Source organism: Belonocnema kinseyi, chromosome 2 (assembly GCF_010883055.1).
Source record: "Belonocnema kinseyi isolate 2016_QV_RU_SX_M_011 chromosome 2, B_treatae_v1, whole genome shotgun sequence".
NCBI lineage: Eukaryota > Metazoa > Arthropoda > Insecta > Hymenoptera > Cynipidae > Belonocnema > Belonocnema kinseyi.
This window is the reverse complement of record NC_046658.1, coordinates 107,487,040-107,492,852: the sequence shown is the minus strand read 5'-3', so window position 1 is coordinate 107,492,852 and position 5,813 is coordinate 107,487,040.

The following is a 5,813-nucleotide window of genomic DNA, read 5'->3' as shown; positions in this document are numbered from 1 at the left end:
GTCCTCGGGTTGCGGATAGACGGTCCCTGTACCAAGGGCTTTTGCTGAATATGGTTACACAAAAGTGAATAAGTAGTCGCGGACAAATTTGGCCCGAGGTGGTCCCGGAGGAATCAAACCTCAAGCGGAGGTGTGAAAACCGTGCCGAAAGCTGAGTGACACCTGGGTGAAGTGTCTAGAACGATGACTCTGGAATACCGGACGACCTCTCAGAGCACGCCAACTTATCCTTGCATGTGAGGCTCTACAAGGATGGACGAACCCCTTTCCCTAGCTTCTCGTGGGAACAACAATGACAACACCAACCATAGTTGTAGTAAAAGCGATTCAAAACAACAGAACACGCAGGGATCCCGACAATAGGTCGGCCAACAATGCCGACCACTCTAGAGTTGAAGGAGCCAATGAAGACGGATCGACGGACTCTCGGAACCTTTAGGTGCACGGAGCGACTGAATCGCAACTTGCTAGATTGCTACCATGCGATTGTGGACCCTGGACGGTGTTATGTGGCAGGACTGCATGGTCTGTGGTGTGAGAAACACCTGGAGCTATCGCACTTTTCGCATCAACGTCTGCGACACTATGCTGAACTACTCCAAAACAGGGGCTATGTAAGCGGAACGCCTACTCTACCACAATCAAAACAAGCCGGCAACAGAGAAAGAGAGACGACACTAAGATCAACTGCAGGCAGGCATCCGATACAGGAAGAACGACGCTTTATGACCCTGAAAAACATCAACACCCAGGTTTCTCTCAAGCCTAAAGATTTGGCTAAAATGGATGGTGAGCTGCGTGGACATTTTTCTGAAGAATCCGACTTCTGGATTATCAATTGTTGTGTTTATAATGCAGCCAGAGCTTTGGCCGATGCAAAACGCAAAACAAAACCAACGGTTGATCATAAGACTAAAAGACGAATGCGTCAACTCGCTATAAAGATAGGCTGGGCAAGACAGTACGCGTCCCGTACGGAGTGTGTGATTGACTACATCACATCTGGCAGGAATTTTTTCTCCAAGGTTCGAATGTACGTGCGCGAACTTTTGACCCGTTATCACACACTTAACAAGTAAAAGCTGCTGACCATCAGGTAGCATATTATTAAGAGAATACGGATACTATCTGAAGCTAAGACAAGTTTAGAGTGGAGAGAGAGGTGGGTCGTAGAAATTCAACAGCTTCTCTCAGACCCATATTGATTCTTCCAAGACGCTCCAGTGACTGTCGACCACACGCCCAAACCACAGGAGGTCGAAGTATTTTCAAGAGAAATCTACGAAGTGCAGCATAGACTGGACGAAGACTCCAAGAACATAAATATCTGCAAGGAACTGTGTGATGCCCTCATAACACCTGATGAAGAATGCCCACCAATCACTGCCGAGAAGGTGAAAAAAGTATTAAAAGGTCTAAAATTAATTTATGTAAAATAAAAATGGATTATATCATTTTTGGTAGAGAATTGATATTTGAAATTAAAAATTTATCTTTTTTAGTTGAAAATTCAACCCTTTGGTTTGAAAATGCACATATTTCGATGAAAATTCGTTATTGCGGTAGGAAATTAGCCTTCTCGTTTGAAAATTCATCTTTGTCATTGAGAAAAAAACTATTAAGTTGCACATTCCGTTTTTTTTGTTAAAAATTAAATTCTTTAACTAAAAATTTAACTCTCCCACTTTCGGTAAGAAATTGAAATTTTGAATCACAAATTGATATTTTTGTGTTGAAAAATCAATTATTGGTTTCAAACATCGTCTTTTTTTATATAAAATTAATCTTCTTGGTTGAAAATTCATCTGTTTGTTTGAAACTTCAACTATGTATTAATTTCTTGAAGGAAAATTTTCATTATACCATTGTTGGTTAAAAACTAATCGTCTTTTGAGAGAATTAATTTTATGGGTAACAAGTTAATCTTTTTTATATTATTTTTAACATAGATGTCCAAATTGGATTTTTTATTGCTTTATATGGGAAAAAACGTCTTGCATAATTGACTATGAAATAATTTTTATCGCTGAGAGATTCTGCTAAATAATGTATAGAACCTGCTTGATTTTAAGTGAATTCTATCTTATTCTAAATACTTTTTATAATATTGTTCTGGGATTGAAAATTAATTTAGTTGAAAACAATTTACATTTGTATAAGGTTTCCTATAATTTATAATGATAAATTTCGTACAAACAGATCATCTGAAAAATAACAAAAAAAGGAATGAAATAATAAAATTTTGAATATAATTACATACACGTCACTGAAAAAATCATTTGTAAACAACTTTTTCGATTGAAAATGGTTTCATTAAATAAAAAATTGATGACAAAACTTTTTCGATTACATTGGTATTGTTTTCTCATTAATTGCACTTCTTTAAAATAAAATAATGTTTTAAGATTACTGCAAGATTTATCAATAGTTGTTAATCAAATTAAACAAAATTTAAATTTAAAAATAAGTGATTTTCATTTTTTATTAGTTCACAACTAAGATATTAATCAAAAAATACTGCTTCCATTTGTAAAACTGTGTACTTACAAGATATTGTGTACTTTTCATAGAGTTAATAAAATTCTCTGATATAGGCCACCATTGTCTCTACTGTTTGGTGTCAAATTCATCTGTTTTGTTTAAAATTTGAAATAATCTATAGAAAATTTCATTTTTTGATTGAATATTAACTTTTATAAACTAAAAGCTGCATTATTCTATTTTTGTTTAAAATTTGATATTTTTTATTGAATCTTGAACTTTTTTAGTTAAAAGTGGAATTATTTGTTTGAAAATTTATGTATTTTTTTGAAAAGTTGTGTTTTTTGTTAGAAATATAAAACTACTTCCTTGAAAATTCTCCTTTTTATTTGAGAATTTAACTATTTTGTTGAAAGTTCCCTCAAAGTTAGTCCAAAATTAATTTATGTGAGATAAAATTGGATAATATCATTTTGGGTAGAGAATTGATATTTCAAGTTAAAAATTGATCTATTGTAGTTGAAAATTCAATCTTTTGGTTTGAAAATGCACATATTTCAATGGAAATTCGTTATTTCGTTATTTCATCTTTGTGATTGAGAACAAAACTATTAAGTTACACATTCCTTTTTTTTTGTAAAAATTAAATTCTCTAACTGAAAATTTAACTATTTTGTTTAAAATTTGATATTTTTTGTTTAAACTTCATCTTTTTAGTTAAAAATTATTTTATGGGTGAAAAATTAATCTGTTTTTTATTATTCTTAACATAGATGCTCAAATTCGACTTTTTTGTCTCAGATCGGAAAAAACGTCTTGCGTAATTTACTACAAAAGAATTTTGATCGATGAGAGATTCTGTTAATAACGTGTAGAACCTACCTGGTTATAACTAAATTCTATTTTATTTTTAATTTTTTTTATAATATTGCTCTTGCATTGAAAATTAATTTAGTTGATAATTCTATTATTTGTTAAAAAAGATTTTCTTCAATAGAAAATTAATCTTTGTGATTGAAAATTCATCTTTTTTGTCAAAAATTTTACTATTTGGTGTCAAGTTGATCTGTTTTAATTAAAACTTCATCTTTTTTGTTAAAAATTATTTTATGGGTGAAAAATCAATCTGTTTTTCATTATTCTTAAGATAGATGCTCAAATTCGATTTTTTTTGTCTCAGATCGGAAAAAACGTCTTGCATAATTTACTATGAAAGAATTTTAATCGCTGAGAGATTCTGCTAAATAATGTGTAGAATATTCCTGGTTATAAGTTTCTATTTTATTTTAAATTCTTTTTATAATATTTTTCTTGCATTGAAAATTAATTTTGTTGATAATTCTATTATTTGTTTTTAACAAATTTTGTGTAATTAAAAATTAATCGTTGTGATTAAAAATTCATCTTTTTTGTCAAAACTTTTACTATTTAGTGTCAAGTTCATCTGTTTTAATTAAAATTTTTAATAAAGTGTAGAAAATTTCATTTTTTGGATTGAATATTAACTTTTATAAACTAAAAACTAAATTATTCTATTTTTGTTTAAAATTTGATATTTTTAATTGGAACTTCATCTTTTCTATTGAAAATTATTTTGTGGTTAAAGAATTAATTTGTTTTTATTATTCTTAACATAGATGTCCAAATTCCATTTTTTTTTTGTCTTATATCAGAAAAAACGTCTTGCATAATTTACTATAAAAAAATGTTAATCGCTGAAAAATTCTGCTATATAATGTGTAGAACCTGCCTGAATTTAAATGAATTCTATCTTATTTTGAATACTTTATATATTATTGTACTTGGATTGAAAATTCTTTTATTCGTTAATTTGTTAAAACAGATGTTTTCAAATAGAAAATTAATCTTTGTGATTGAAACTTCATCTTTTTTGTGAAAACTTTTACTATTTGCTGTCTAATTCGCCTGTTTTAGTTGAAATTTTAAATAACCTGTAGAAAATTTCATTTTTTTATTGAATATTAAGTTTTATATACTAAGAACTGAATTATTCTATTTTTGTTTAAAATTTGATATTTTTTATTGAAACTTGATTTCTTTGTTCAAAATGGAATTATTTGTTTGAAAATTCCCTTATTTTGTTGAAAATTTATGTTTTTTGTTAGAAATATAAATATGAAGACCCGGTCCATCCATAAACCTGAACATAATTCATTCAATCCCATATTTCTTAAACCATATATTATTTAAAAGCACATAAAACATTGGAAGCCTATACATTTTATATAGCTGTTTTGTTGTGAAGGCCAAGTACAAGGAGTTTAATAGTACTTTTCTGATATTGAGTAAACTTAGTGTAACATTGGTGTATTTTTAGTTATAAGTTAATGTTTTATTTATTATTTGGATTCAATATAAACATTAAGTATTATTCCTGTGATGCATGGAATTTGTTGTAAAATTTCATTGCTGATAAAAAATGTGGTAGCAACTTATTGAGGTTTTGAGGTTAATATTACATTTTGCAATTCAAGAGCGAACTGCTCGCAGTAAACAAATTTATCAAAAAGACGTGAGATGAAAACATAAAAAGCTATTTTTTATTTTAATCCTGATTAAAATAGTTTCTGTTTTTTGACCAAACATTTTATAAATTTGAATGAAATCTTTGTATAACTTGCAAGAAAAATTTCAGTAAAAGCTTAACTTTCTTAAAGTTTTTGTAGTACATTTTCATTACCTTTCATAGCAAAAAATAATATCTGGTATATTTTTGTCGATATATACGGAAGATTGACATTAAAATGGCCGAAATTATCTAATTCTGCGACCAGCAGTTCGCTTTTGTATTCTAACATTAATTCCTAACCTCAAAATTTCAAAAGTTGTTATCGCATTTTCCACCAGCAATGGACTTTAATAACAAAATCCATGCTTTATAGAAATATTACTTAATGTTAATGTTTATATTAATGACAAATAATAGATTAAACATTAACTTATAACTAAAAACATAATAACTCTACTGATAGAAATCTCAGAGTATATCCTAAAGATTCTCAAGGCTCTGAGAACCTCGGAGAAATTCTCCGCAGGCTCTCAGGTAAATATATTTAATGGTCCAGATAACTCGTTCAAATGCTTTGAAGGCTTTAAAATGTTCTTTCCGAACTTTAAATAAAAATACGATCGTAAATAACAAGCAGATGCCCTGTATTGCGATTGCAGTCGTACGGGTGGAAAGGTGGTGGTAAATGAGAAGCGTTGATTAGTATTAGCGACCTCGAAATTTTATTCGATTATTATTCCCACAGTGATCCAAAAATACTTGCGCATGCTTGAACTGTGCGTCGCTCATTGGCTCTAGTTCG